This window comes from Thermobia domestica, chromosome 6 (assembly GCF_964235325.1).
Source record: "Thermobia domestica chromosome 6, izTheDome1.hap1.1, whole genome shotgun sequence".
In the NCBI taxonomy this organism is placed as follows: Eukaryota; Metazoa; Arthropoda; class Insecta; order Zygentoma; family Lepismatidae; genus Thermobia; species Thermobia domestica.
Window position 1 is genome coordinate 154,391,687 of NC_137459.1, and position 16,352 is coordinate 154,408,038.

At 37.2% G+C, this 16,352-nt stretch overlaps 1 long non-coding RNA gene across 1 annotated transcript in view; it reads right to left on the bottom strand.

Moving 5' to 3' along the window:
- Positions 1-964: 964 nt before the first annotated feature.
- The window catches only part of LOC145688276 (uncharacterized), a 458,780-nt gene continuing 443,392 nt past the window's right edge, over positions 965-16,352 (bottom strand). Inside the window, exon 3 of the long non-coding RNA XR_014131865.1 lies at positions 965-983. This is a non-coding gene — a long non-coding RNA (uncharacterized LOC145688276). The remainder of the gene's footprint in view (positions 984-16,352) is intronic.

The following is a 16,352-nucleotide window of genomic DNA, read 5'->3' on the forward strand; positions in this document are numbered from 1 at the left end:
CGAGATCATCAATCCCTATATAATAACATGGTGAACTTCTTTCCAAAGTATAAGGAAAACTATCTGTCTTATTCAGTTCAAAATTTCTCCAGATGTTAATCTACCCCAATACTTATATTTAAACTAGCACTTTTAGTTCATTGATATTGCTTTTTACAAGGAAATGTGACAACGGTGGAAACTATAAATATATTATAAGGACATCTTCACCACTTGAAAGTTAACAAACACTTATACATTAATTTGACGCCATACGGAAGTCCTTCATGTTGGATACTTCACACAATATCTTCATTATTTCCTTAACTCTATTTGATTGAAGTATTACGTAATTACTGCCTTATTATTTCTCATTAAAGTGCATGAATTTTGCGTTATTGTTTTAGAGTAAATTCATAATTCTAGTGATGGACTACTATGCATAAGAAAATATACTTTAACAACTCAGCAGTAAATCAGCGTGGTTTAATACCATGCGGCCGGTGGTTTAATTTCTGGTCGTTTAAAGATAAAAAGGAACAAATAATAGTATTTGCATCTTTACACATTCGAATTTGTTTGGTAAAATGAAATTATATATTAAAATTAAAAAAATAAAAAAAAAATCTTTACCGTCTTCCTACTGGAATTGGATGAATCAATGTAGGCATATAGTAACCACCACCAAAGTAAGCATATTCAATCAAATTTCCAAACTCCTTGGCTACGAGCTCTCACGGAAAATTAAATTCATAAACACACATGAGGAAAGATAAATTTTAATTTTGTTTATCGCATATTCAATTAGGGTCTACACATCGCTTGAAATAAGTGGAATGTTCTCATATATGCAATATTCTTTAATTAATATTAGCTACTTGATTAAGAGGAAAACAAGTGGTTGGAAAAATAAACAGTTTACTGCAAATTAAAAAAAAAATACTAAAACACACTTCACTTACATAAACGATGCAAACAGTACTGCATCCAAACTCTTCACATACCTGTAATGAGACATTAATAGGTTATTAATTAAATTATTCGACATATCAGTGAGTATATTTATTAGATTCGAGCATAGAACAAAGAGTACTCATTACACGTCTCTAGCGTTATTAATATAGGAATGACACAGTTACACAAAATTCTTGCTCGTCTGTATAAATTATATTGTTCAATTTTAATTAATTATTCAAAGAATTTTAGATGGTATCATGAATTTTCTACCTTCAATAACAGAGGAATATCAAAATGTTCTGAGCACACATACATGTTATATACATACGGTGTTTCAAAAGAAAACCTGCAGCGTTTGGGAGGTGATTCTTGACTCCAAGATAAGACATAAAGTATAGATGAACTTGGGTGTAAAAATGCTTCCTTTCGGCACTATATGAAGCCGAAGAATTGTTGAAAAAATGCACAACCAGCTATAACTAGAGAACAAAATGTAGTATAGAAGACAGTTAAAAAGGAATGTATGTTATTTTTAGTCGTAGATTTCATTAATGCATAATTGGACTTGGCGCAGGGGCGACCCTCAAAGAAACTAAATAATTCATGGGATTATTTATCAAAAGTTGAAAGAGGTAAATAAGCAATAATTTATTACAATGTTTTAATGAACAAAAATGATTGTATATCGTTCAATTTAGGACACTGTTAGAATCCGAAACAAGCAGATATACACACGTTTGAGTTACTTTGTCTCAGTACAGAATAAACTCTGAGAAGAAAGGCATATTTGATACATCCTTTGAGTGTATGACTTATTATTCAGAATATATACGAGCGCTGTCCAGAAAGTAAAGAACGATTGCACATCCCGCGCGGCGCACACTACCCACCACTGCAATCGTGTGCGCGGCAGTTAGCACCTTTCTTCACCTCAGCGTGAGCCAACTCTCAATGCTGTGCGTTCACGCTATTTGTTTCTGCAGCGATTCAAAATGGCGGCGCAAATGGAAAATCCCACCAAAAGTGAAGTACAGAGTGTCATTCGTTTCCTGAGCGCGCAAAAAATTAAGTCTATTGAAATTTATAGGTAAATAAAGAATGTTTATGGTGAAAGTGCAATGAACGATCAACAGTGCGGAAATTGTTCATTATGTTTAAATAAGGAAGGACCAGCATACATGATGAAGATCGGAGTGGGAGGCCATGACTTGTTACCAAAGAACTGAAGGAAAAATTCGAAAAGAAAATAAGAAGAACCTACGTTTCACTTTGAGCACCTTACACAAATCTTTTTTATATATATATAAAATTCACGATCACTCCTGCATGAAGTAGTGAAAGTAAACTCTGGATACCAAAAAAAGAAAGAAAGAAAGAAAAGAAAAGAAAAGGAAAGAAAAGAAAAAACTGTGCTCGGCGGGTGCCAAAGACTTTGACTGATGCCCATACGGCGAATCAAATGGAAGCAGCCCTTGACTTTTGACACGATATGACAAAGATGGTGACAAGCTCCTGACAGCATTGTTGTGGGAGATGAAACTTGGATTTCACATGGGACTCCAGAAATCAAGCGTTAGTCAATGGAGTGGCATCATTCAAATTCGCCCACAAAATCCAAGAAGGAAAAAATTAACAACCTAAAAGTCATTGCAACGTTTTTTTAGGGGGTCGGAGACCGAAAGGGTTTACTCCACATCGAGTTCATGCCAAGGAAAATAACAATAAACTCAGAAGCCTATTGTGAAACTCTCCAACGTCTTCGACGCGCCATCCGAAACAACAGACGTGGAATGCTGTCGACAAAAATGTTGTTGGTCCATGAAAATGTCTGGCCTCATGCATCAGCACGAACACAGCAGGAACTTTAACGTATAAAATGGGAAATCTTTGATCATCCCAATTACAGTCTTGAATTGGCACCAAGTAATTTTCACTTGTTCCTGAAAGTTACGGAGTTTTTGGGTGGAAACAGTTTGCAGACGATGAGGAACTCAAGCAAGCAGTGATAGCCTCGTATATATATAAATATGCATGATCCATCATGGAGTTCACTGTTTCTGTAAATTTAATTATTAAAAATGCCTTGCACTTTATAAGTAATCTACCATTTTAATGTATCTCCTCATTAAAAAATATAATTGTAGAGTCTATCCCTGATGTGTTTACATTTCTGAAATAATGCACTATTGAACATCCTATTACGCATTTTTACCTTCACTATCATCTAACTGCTTTTTTTCTTACTCCTGAAATTTTCCTAGTTGAAGTTCGATAGCGCGTTTCTCTCGCAAAGTTATTCTTCTTTTGACTCCCTAATATGTTTCCGTTGCTCTGAATAATGAAAAAGTTAAAAATCCATAACAACACCAGAGGGAGGACAGGTGACTCCTGCACCTAGACATGCCGTATTGTAATGTAAGTCAAATAACATAAAACTACTTCCGGTATACAAAAAAGTTGCTTCTCCCAAAATATTTAAGCCTCTCTGCTTGCATCCCATCCAAGATATTAAAGCCGGCGTTATCACTGCTAAGGTTGCTTCAGTGAATTTCTGTATCAATTTCCTTCGGAAGTGAAATATGTATCACCGAATGTTTTACAGGTTAAGAAATAGTTTTTGTGACTCAAGAAAGCAGTCTATACAATTTAGTTTACTATTATTGACAGGGCTGTAGACAGAACATTAAGATGGAAGGAGGGGGGAGAGACCATTTTCAGGGAGCTGACTTAAGTTCATTTTAGATTCATGCATGCATACGTATAAACAACCGAATGGTTCAGAGGGCTGAACCCCGAGATACATACCTGAGTGATGACTACGTGGGTCTTAGCACCGATACGATAATACAAAGAGGGCCAAGTGAATATCCTCACATAGACAACACCTTATCAATATGAACTGAAGTTACCTGTATCACTCTGCAACACAGTCCCGCGTCACTACATGTTTTGCCATTTCGCTATGAACTTCTTTATTTTGGCACCGTAGAATTCTATTTCCCCGTCCCTTCATGATTAGAAAACTGTTTGAATCACTTCATTATCCATGATACGACTAATAATGCTTAACACTCGTAAATCTAGTTTCCTAGAGGTCTTTACGCTATTCATTCAATTTGAATTTTCTTAGAATTAACCTAGAACAGCAATTCTCAGCCTTTTGAACAGTCCCATATGACACTTTCTTCTTTACAGATAATAATGATAATGAAATGTATTAGAAACCATATTAACGGTGAACCACCGATAATACGTCCGCGACCTTTCGAGGGACGCAGCCCACCAGTTGAGAATAACTGATCTAAGAAATACACTTAATATTTCTGAACGAAAAAAAAAACTACAAATTCCACACTTTTAAGCGTCAGTATTTTTTTGTACATTGATTTATCACACAGTATTTATTTGACCGATATATCTAACAGAGTCATAGCTTTACTCCAAAGCGAAATGGATGGTGATAAAGTGCTCATTTCTGGTGTGAAGAGTCTATCGTCTGATCTCAGACCATAGAAGTTTGTGATGGAGAATACTATGTCCGTGAGTCTTCTCGGGTATTTTTATTTTCTCCTACACTCTTAATCCACGATTTCTTTCGTAATAATTATCTTTCGCTTTTTATCCTTCCCTATTAGCCTAAAAGACATAATCGTGAGACGTAAAAATTTCGTTTCACTTCGCCTCTTCCTATGAGAATTTTTTCTGTATTGAGAGAAAAGAGAAAACATGTGTATCTCTGATTCTTTCGAATTCTATGTCCTTCTAACTTGAACAATGTCCAATTATATTTTTGTTCTTTCAAATATTGTACATGATTGTTATTTATATGCCTATTTCAACTTTCGATTTAAAAAAAAAAAAAATATTCAGTTCATTTGAAGATCACTCTTGTGCCGCCCTGCGCCAAGTCCAGTTGTGCATTAATGAAAACTACTACAAAAGTAATAGATATTTCCTTTTACCGGACTTCTATCCGACATTCTGTTGTCAAGCTATGACTGCTTTTGCATTTTTCGACAAATTTTCGACTGACTATAACGCCGAAACGAAGCATTTGTACATCCAGGTTGCCTTATACTTTCTGTATTATCTTCGTGTCAGAACTAACCTCGCAAACACTGTCAGTGTTGTTTCCAAGCACACTATATACGTATATGGTGAGTACAAAAACAGTCCCTAATTTGAAAGGGGCTTAACATTAATACCAAAAGTATTATTCTGGTCAAAATTTTTGCACTAGTTACATAAACTCAAAGGGCGTTATGCAGAGTCGATTTGACGTATGACTAGCGTCATATTAAACGCCTGACTACTACAGGAAACATATGTTAGTCAAACTCTTTAGTATGGCACCAATTACGCGTCAGAACAACTCTGCATAATGCCCAAAAAGTTTTGATGGTGTTGATTAGAATTACAAACACGCTATGTTGGCGTCATCTGTTACGTGGGAACTATTAAGACGAAATCCAGCTCTAGCCAAATCTTATGAAGCGCAACTGATATAATGGAGTTTATAGCTGTACTAATGCGCTCCTGAAGATCTGGTAAACCTAGTCCATGTGCCTACGCTACTCGGAAACTTGAGAGATTGTCAGGAATGCATCAATATGGCTATAAACTCCAATACAGCCGTGACGCTTCACATAATTTGAACGAAAATGAATTAGCATCTCGATGGTTGTCGCGTAACAGATGGCGCACGCATCGCATGTTTTTAATTCAATTAACACCACCAAAACTTTTTGGGTTTATGCAACTGCTGCAAAAGTTTGAGCAGAATAGTAATTTTAGTATTAAAGTTATACTCCCTTTCAAATCAGGAACTGTTTTTGTGCGCACACTGTGTATATATACGTCGTATATTCGCAGCCATTCCAGCTATGCATCTATGTCCAGTATGTTTAATATTGCATGAGACGATCAGGAGAGGTTTCTTGCAATACAGAATTTGTATTTGTTATTATTATTATTATCTTTTTCTCAAGTGCAGACTTCTCTAGGTATTTCTTCGTTGCCTCTCAATTGCTGTTTTTGCACACACCACTACTATATTTTTTTCGTTCTAGGCGTTTTTCAAAAATGTTTTGCGAGTCTTCCCCTGAGTTAATATATTGTTTACATTTTTCTCTGTTGTTTTCTTGGTTTCTTTGCACGGTTTCCTCACCGAAATTAACAATTGCCTTTTTTCCCGCTTTAACCACTTTTGTAAAACGTTTTACGACATTTTGCAATTGCAAAGGAAGTTCTTATTTCGACACTCTGAACTCGTCTAACTTAAACAAATCTTCTGAATTGCTCCAATTGATCATACATCAGAGATTGCTGTGAGATAGTCACATGCTACATGTGTTTACTATTGTTTTCCACCCTCTCCTGTTAACATTTTTTCCTCAAATATTTTTCATTTGAATGAAACGAAAACATTACCTGTCCTTTCTTTCATCCAGCTTGTCTAGAAACTGTTTAATGGCATGTTATGTTCTGAAATAGAGTACGTGGAAGGCAATTGTTGTTTTTTTTTTCAGAGAAAAAAATAAACATCGAAGCACCAAAGTAAATTGTCGGAACCCTTTGTGGGGGCTCGGCCCTCCTGGGCCCACCCCTTCCCTACGCCACTGGAATAACCTACAAAAGTACCGTAAATGACAAAGAATTAGCCAAAAGAGCTTTTGTCGAAAAGCCTAAATCAAACATGTTTTCTTTTCTAGGCTTTGCACGAAACAATATATCCTACTAGTTTTATGAGCTGTTCTCTTTCGCTAAAGTGTTAGAAGTTCGTGACGGATGACAATTAAAATTCTACACTCAGTGGACAGACGAGACAAGTAAGTTAGATATCGATACTTTAAGTAGTTTGGGTTTAATATAATTACACTATGAATTGCATGTACGGTATGAACTTTCCATCACTACATTATAAAATCATGTTATATAATCAATAAGACAAGAAGTTCAGGAACATATTCTTGGCTTTTAGCATCACCAACTTATGCCACTGTTTCTACTTCTTCACATTAAGTTGAGATAACTAGTCATGTTCTAACTAGGTTCGTATTCATCTTCGTAGTGATAGAGTTTATAATAACTACTTTATGTGTATTTAGTCTCTTCAAATTTATTCCGTGAGGGACTACAATCATTTAGAGAATTGGAGGTGTGTCTTGGACTTTTGTCTCGTGAATTTGATCACCCCTATGTAGGGTTAATATAACTTTTTACAGCACTGAGAAACTATTCTGTCATTTTTGAGAAAATTGCCGGATAAAAATAAACTAACTCTTGTGGATTTTTTTCAGAAGTCATTTACGTCACATTGCAGGGTTTTTAATGCTCGATTTATGAAAGGTGAATAACATCGGCGGAATCGTTTCTTTGAAAACTGTCGGAAAATATATCATTCACAAGCGTAAACTAATTTTTTGCACTTTTTGTTCCTTCTCCAGAAAAATGAGTTATGCCATTTCTTAAGGCTTTTGATGAAATATTAATTTATGGAATGTAACGAAAATATTTAGAGCTGTTTTAGTGAAAATTGCGTTTTCATCTATTTCCACCCTCTAGTAAACTAGTCATATTTCGAGGAGTAGGAAGATAATTCGAATTCTCTAAAGAAAATCTTATAAAACAAAACCTTATATTTAGAATTTGGTCTGGAAACGTTTAGGGTATGGTCCCTAGGTGTGTGTTCACGTTTTCCTCTTCCACGTATACCTCAGCAGTTATCCATCCAAAATAGCAAATGCAAAAATTCACGACAAAGATGTTTTCACTAATCATAACTTCTAAAGACGTTACAAGTATACATTTTTACAACTGATCGGTCTCATATTGATAAAGCACACCTTGCTATTATTCTGTTAGAACAAAAGTCATAACTGTTCTGTATTCGAGTACGTGATTACTCTATGAAGTTCCTCATTACCGGAGAAAATATAGGACAAGTGGTCCTGATAACTCTAATTGACGTAAACATTAATTACAAAGCCATGTCCTTGAGCGAGACTGGCCAATTAGTGAACAGAAAACCAAACCAAACAATTATTACAATTTTGTAATAAGCTTACTACCTCTCAGAAAGGGAAGAAGAGATGTTTACACTAGTTCTCTGTCAGTACAATAAATAACGGGATCAGCTTTTTCTCATTATTGTCACTCTTTTCTATAACAAACATAATTCATAGTAGCATGAACAACAAAACGTTTTCGCGGTTATATAGCTACCGTCGAACAACCTGGTTGTTGTTACAAAATGATTAATTCGGACACTTTCTACGCGGGTATTAGTTATACAATGTCTGACTGGCTAGTATTACTTAATTAAGCTGGGTTGATAGACGTGTAATATAAATTGAGCCAGAGGAAAATGGACAGAGTCTGAGGTTCCCTTAATTACAGCCACATCTCTTTCAAGCTTGTCACGATATTGAATTTCGGTGGCGCCTGGCTTATAAGCAATTTTCGTTTCCCTTTGTTAAGTGTCGAGATTATTATCTCCTGTCATTGCGTGTGACGAGCTTCTTAGAAATATCTATTAAGCGAATCCCACAATGAAAAGATGAAATCCGGACCCACCTTACAGTTGGGAAAAGTGCAACATTCAAAAATGAAATATAAAGAAAAGTATGTTTCTACATTATCTTTACTTAGTTATACTTCGAAGTAGTAATATATATTTTAGAAGGTAAACAAAATGTTGTAAATGTTACGAAGTATCAATTTCTCATTCACGCAACTTTTAACATCTTACAAAAAAAAAAAAAAAGTTATAAAGGCTCGATGTTCAAGTCGAATATTCCAAACAACACGTGAAATCGTATTACGCATATTTTAAATAGACACAAGTCGAAATTTTCGCGAGTTAATTTTGGGTTAAACACAGTGACGAATCTACGAAGAAAAGGTTCACCGGGTCCGGACCTCCCCCAAAAACCTCCTAACTCAACGTACATTTATATATTTTGTCAATAAATCTACACTTGTTTAACACGGAAGTGATTGATGTATATAGGTAACCAAGAACTTTCTGTCGCTTTTCCACCCACCACCTTCGAACATCGATACGTCACCTAAGGTGTACCTGGAAGATCAAAACTAGTCCCCATCAGCATCGACTACCTTCTGGCAATGTTCTGGAAGGCCATGGATTCCATCGCGGTAGAACTTGGTGGGCCGCGAAGCGAAGAAGGTATGAAGTGCATTTTGCACCTCTACTAGCGATTTGAATTGGCGTCCTCTAAGGTAATTGTCTTAGGAATGGAATAGGTGATAATCGGAAGGTGCAATGTTTGGGGAGTATGGCGGATGAAATAATGTTTCCCATCCAAGTCGTAAAATGGTGTCCCGGGTCATCCTAGTCAGGTGGGGCTTAGCGTTGTCCTGTAAGAGGAGGGCCCCTTTGCGATTCAGAAGTGCTGGCTCCAGAGTTTTGAGTTTTTCTTGAACACGACTCAACTACTGACAGTACACAGCTGCCTTGATACTCTGGCCAGCTGGTAGCAGTTCCCGATGCACGATGCCGCGAGCAGTCCACCAAAAACACAGAAGGACATTCTTCTAATGTAGTGCTGGTTTCGGTTCTTTTGGAATCGGTTCATGGAATGCTAACCAATGATGGTGGAGACGTGGAGCTTCGTACAGTACCCGTTTCTCATGACATGTCAACATCCTGTCCAGATATGGCTCCAATCTCAGACAAGACAGAAAAAAAAGCAGGTGTCTTCTCACGTTGCCTCCTGGCCCGGATTAAAATCATGTGGGACCAATCGACCCAACTTTAGTGCTTCCCAAGTTGATAGAGGTGCTGCCGAATGGTTTCTCCACTCACACTGAATTGTAATCCCAGTTCTTCACATGTCTGGCCACTGTTCGCTTCAATTGCTGCCTGAAGATCTTCATTCTGTGCATGTGTTGGTAGTGCGGCAAGTGGTGCGTCTTCGAGTGTTTCGTCACCGTCCTTAAACTTGTTAAACCACCGCTGCACTGTCCGCGTAGTCACAACACCCTCACCAAAATCCTGGCATATCTTCCTCCCCGCTGAAGCGATGTTTGACCCCAGTTTGAACTCGTACATCATATACGCCCTTATGATGCTCTGTGGAGGTTCCATGTTCACTCAGTCTTTACACAAGTTCATGGTGTAACTGAACTGCCACATCCAACAACTGACCTTCGCCTTATCTCCATTCGCATTTAACTCATGGTGTGAGGGTCAACTGAGCCCATACCTGCACAAAAAGCGATAGAACTTTCTTGGCTATCTTTATAGCATGGAAATTTGATATTACACTTCATTTGTACCTTTCTCTCATAAAAACTATGTAGCTCTATCATTTTGTTTCTGAAAATATAGGTGGAAGTATTTTACAATTACTTATCGTATTTTGGATACATAATAACACCCGTTCAATATTGTATATCATAGTGGCTTGTAGTATTGGACCCCCCTACAGTTTTTACCCTTCTCAATAAAAATTTCTGGGTGTTCGCCTGGTTAAAAATGTTCCTGGCGGTTGGTTAGAGCTTACCGTCTGTTTCCAGTACAATACTATACGAAACGTAGGATCTAAAGTTTAAGGTGTAATCCAACCACTATAATGCGTTCAAATTTCAAGATTTTCGTACTGGGAATCAAACCCAGGACCTCGTGCTGCACCAACCGCCGCGCGTGTTAACCAACAGAGAAGCTGAAGAGCTAAAGTGTTGATCGTTAATGAATGCATGCAACCATGAGTTGCCAACAAAATGCAGAACAATATTTTTGTATATGGTCTTATGCTTGAAGTGAACAGTCATCGTGTTAGATGAAAGTCTCATATCCAGCCAGCTCTTTAATTGACTAAATGCTAGTTGAGACTTTGTATTTGTCCTTTACAAAGCATGATTAAAAGTCATCGATTTTTAGTTTCAATGTTAGAGTTTGATTTTGGCGCCGACTATCGAAAGATTTTCCCATGTTCTTGCAATTCAAACTGTCGAATAAGGGGATAGTACTCAAAAAACACCAAATAAATTACACTGCTCCACGAAACTTACGCAACCTGAGAGAACGTGGGATAAGTGACATGTGGGGATAAGCGACAGTGCTAAAGCGCGTGTGTAACACTCTCGCAACCGCGGTGAACAGATTTTGCCACGTAGCGTACACGACATGCGTTCGAGGCTGTTAGTTGGTGGCTCCTATGTGGAACATCAAGCGTAGACACATTGCAATAGCTGGCAGATAGCATTTGAATGACGTTGACCGCTGGCGAATAATTGGGCGACGGGAACTCGACCGACTCCAAGTGGACGTGGTGCAGAAATTCAATGTGAACAAAAGTGTTGTGTCAAGGCTGTGAAGTCGCTTCCAAAATGGGCATAGGCATACAGTCAGTAGACGTCACGGTGGAGGTCGTCCGAAGAAGACGTCGGCCGCAAATGACCGTTTTCTCACAATCCTGCCAGATGTGACCGTCAAGCCTCATGCTCTCAAGTGGCAAATGATTTGTTTCAGGCAACGGGACATGTTTGTCGTGAAACTGTTCGTCCGCGGCTCAATACAGAAGGACTCTATGCCAGAAGGTCTGTGCTGTGTTTGTCATTGAAACGGGATCACAAACGTGCGCATTACACATGGCGTGAGGAATATGATGCACGAGGCGCGCGTTATGTTCTCCGATGAGACTGGATACAGCTTGTCGTCTGATTCTGGTCGGACATTAGTATGGAGAAAACCAGGAACACGCCATCACCCAAACTTAATTCCTGAATGGCCATCCTACAGCGGTGGTTCCATCATGGTGTGGGATGGTATCATGCTGGATGGGAAAACGCACCTCTTTATTGTGGAACATGACACTTTGACGACACAACGGTATCAGGATGAAATTCTCCATACAAATGTGTGCAATTTCCGTCGAGTATTTGGTCCGGACTTTCTGCTTATGGATGACAATGCCCGCTCATGCCGTGCACATCGTGTCCGAGTATCTGAAAAGCGAAGGTGTTACGCACATTGCACAGCCTGCTTATTAGCCGGACTTGCATCCCATCAATAATGTGTGGGATGTTCTTGAGCGGCGAACAGCGCAGCGCAATCCACCACCACGCACTTTTCCTGAGGTGCAAACAGCTTTCCTCGAAAAGTGTCGCTATCTGCCGCAAGACGTGATCAATACTCTGATTTGCAGCATGGAGGACAGAGTCGTGCCTGTTTATCTGTTCGTGGTGTCCACGCCATATAGACTGCCTATGCCCTCACACACTTCAGTTTTACATGTCGAGGTATCGTAGTTCTGAATTTTCTGGCCACCCTGTATATCCTAACTGAATTGATGTCCTTCATTTGTGTTGTATTGTGTATCTGTACTGTCTTTCTGTCTATTATACTTGGTGCAGTGATCCTGTCGTTTTATTTACTGCTACTTATTTCGAGTTGCTTAAGTTTTGTTAAGCAATGTAATTTCCTCCTTTCCTCTACGACATTATTGGAATGAATATTACGTTTGAGATAACACTGGCATTAGTTGCCATTAAGAATATGGTAAGAACTAAATAACTGAAACAAAGGCTCGAATAACTGAAAAAATCACATAAATCAAATAAATGCTTTCGTTCCATAAAATTACTACAAATAGTTGTTTAGGGTCTTGTTTCGAGTGTTTCTGATTCGACGGAAACCCTTTCAAACAATATAGGTTATATATACACACTAGGTGTTACAATTGCGAGACTTTAAGCAGGGACCAAATGTGCCACAGAGGTCATGAAACAATTTTAGATCAGATTAGCCGTTGTGCTTCATCAAAATTTTGTGCGAGTAATTGTTTCGCAAGCCTATTTTCAAAGAATTAAACAGGAACAATTACGATTTGTTTAGATGGCTTCCTTCTTCCAGTACATATTTCATATATAGGCCTGATCATGTTTAGACAGAAGAAGCTGGGCGTCTAAATTGTTTTCTCGCACATGAACACAGTAGACTGCCAAATTTGATCAAAATCATTAGTTCCCCTGATTCCCAAAATTTCGAGGTCGTACAAAGTTGCTTTCTTACCAAACAATAGTATATTTGACCTAATTCACGAAAATCGTTAGGTCATCCGTTCGCCTCAAAGTTTTATTTATTTTATTATTTAAAAAAAAAAGAATCAAATAATGCAGCTGGTGTCGAAGTTAACATAAATGTGAGAGTAGAACTGATATTTTACTTGTCTTCAGCATTTTTAAAGAATTTCTTATAAACGTTTCAATAAACCTCTGTTATTACGTCTTTCTGGGCCCTCAGATACAAAGGTGATCATCCAAACTAGGTGAACACATAAAGGAAAAAAACGCATCATATCATATGGTTCTTCAACGATAAACGGCAACAAGGCACTTGCAAAGATAAGACCAAACACAAAATTCATTACAAGATTTTTTTTTCTTGGTCAATAACTATAGCTAACGGTATCACAAAAGGAAATTTTCCTGCTTGCCTTTACAAGTAACGCCTGTTTACGAGTTCTTTTATGTGAAATCGTTAGGCGCGCTGAAGAGGGTTTGAGTAAAAGATTGCTTTGGGACCTGATAGCCATCTCAGTCACCCCACAAAACAAGACACCGCACTCTTCTCTCAGATAAATGGGACAACCACTACAGTAACTCCCTTCCCTGGTGACGTCATTACCTACTATTACACATAGTATTTTACGTACCATGATATATACACGTTTGACGCGTATAGCTTATCTGCAATGGGAATCTGAAAAGACAAACAGTGACTGTGATCCATTAATGAAAAATAAATAATTCGTTATATTGCGTCGCTGACTGACATTATTGTGACGAATAGTAGTGATAATCGTTATTGGTTTGTGCTGTTTTAGATACTCTCGAACATCAACCCATTTCAATTTAAATAACATAGTAACTTAGAAATAACAAGCTTTCTTTATGCTCTAGTTCATTACCAAATAAATTGGGGTTCACACTCATATATTATCATAATAGAATATTCTAGATCCATCTCGATTCGTTTTATGGATCAACATACGTAACCGCACATAAGATAAAATAAGATGTATTGAGTATTGAGTTCAATCTAGAAGAGCAATGCTGACCTTTAATTTCCTCAATATCTTAATACAATATGTATTCTGTCATTTATTGCCAGGCCACCTGTAATTTCAGAAACTTCCATCCGCCGTAGTCATCTGCTAATTTCTTCGTCTTATAAGGAATGCTTCAGAACTGTAAAACAGGTTTTGTATATTCTTTAAATAATAATAATAATAATAATAATAGCCCCTCCGAAGGTGAAATTTATTCAAAAGCTGTAGCTGCCAATGGTCATAAATAATGAAATTAGGAAAGATGGGCCCAGACAACAGTAATATTTTAAAATAGATTCATATAACTTCAATCATAATTAAGCAATCTTTAAGAAATTTCAGTAACATTATACATACTATAGAGGTTATCGAAACACATTATAATCAATGTTGTAAGTAATGCAGTGTAGCCAACCCGGTAAGACATTTTTTTTTAAATTTTCAAATAGCACTATGTCATATTCTTACGTACGGAAGATGGTTACATAACGTTAACAAAAGTGTAAGTCTAATACGTGACAGTGTTGCAAGTCTGGTAGTTAGCGTACTGAATTTCCATGCAACACACTAGGGTTCGAATTTTACCCACTTTTTATTTATTTATGTATTTATTTATTTTACACTTGGTTCAAAGTCCGGGAAAACATTGTAGGACAGTAGAAAACTGCATACATATTCGAGATATCGTCAAATACTAACATCAAGCAAATACTGTTGAAGTAATGGTTAGACTACTTTGTTTTAAAATAACGGTACAATACATTATTTTGATCATTATAAAACTTAATTCTGTTTGCTGCCGACCAGCGTCTCATTCTTCTTTTCTACTGTAATTTTAATGTACGTTGTTTCATCCGAATCTTCACTGATTTCATCTTTCCTTATACTTCTCTGTTCTTTCTAACTCTTTGTGTACCCACAGTGCATTTTTAAACTATTTTTGCTTTGATGTGTTCTTTTGTCTTCCTCATTCATTATTTCACTTTCTGTATCTCGATATTATCCTGTTTTCAGATCTTCCTTCTCCTGATATTCAACTTAGTTTCTTAGCCGTTGCCTGTTTTTCTACTACCATTACTTCTGTAGCTTGTAATAGGCAAAGTTGAATACGCTTTCAATTCGAGTTAGTACTGGTAAACAGATGGCATTTGTTACTTTTATTCGAATGTTTGTATAAATCAAATCCTGGCTTCTTCACATCTCAACTTTTCACTATTCAACTTCCAGTTACCTCCTTTCTTCTACCTGTGTTACACCCGGATATCTACTTCAGCAAATACAGGGTTATGATCACACAAAATGCCGTGCTGTGGAGATATTTCACGTTCATTAAATTAAGCGATATCAATTTTTTTCCTGAATCATAAGATAATCCAATATTATTTTATATTTCAGCCATATATTGATGATTTTACCAACATCTCTTGTGCTTGTTAAACACATTATTCGCAAATTTTATCAGCAAGTAAAAAACTAGTCTTTTTCCTATCTCATTTTTTGCCTACACTATATTTGCTTCCAATACTACTGCACATGCACCTCTCTTTTCTTTGCCTGTATCTCTATTTTCTTACAATTTTCCTCTACTTCCTCAATTGTTAGTGTGTTTATGTCTGTATTACTCCCAGATCCTTTTCGTTTCCCTTAAGTATCAGTGGTAGCTCTATCAACAAATTCTACTTTCAGAATTACTCCTACAACACTACGATCACATTTTTCTTTACTTCAGTAACTCAATCTAAATCCTTCGCTGTAAAATTCCCTATTGAATTGTCCTAATATCACAAATTTCTACCAAACCTAGAATTCCTTGCTTAATCTTTTATTTCAGATTTTCTAAATTTCCTCCATATATATATATATATATATATATATATATATACAGGATATCCATAAAGTCCTTTGGCACCCTGTATATCTTCGAATCGACTGCGAATATGAGAAAACGCACAAACCCGTCATTCATTATTTTAAGGTTCTTGAACTTTGAGCTATAAAAGATCCACCCAGACACCCCCATATAGGGGTATGTGGGGTCAACTTGAAAATTTTAAGTGGCAAAGGGGGTCGAGTAATATATCGTTGGAAAGGACTCAACAAGAAAAATATTTCGCCAAAAGTTTCAAGTCCCTATGTTGACCCCCATCCAAAATGGCGGAGGTTCACATTTCATGTCCATAAAGTCCGCTGCCACCCCGTATATCTTCGAAACAACTGTGAATATCATAAAATGCAAAAGCACGACCCCTCGTACCCCTATCTGCGGGTGCCTGAGGTGGACCTTTTATAACTCAAAATTTAAATCCCTTAAAATAATGATGGGCGTGTTTTTGCGTTTTA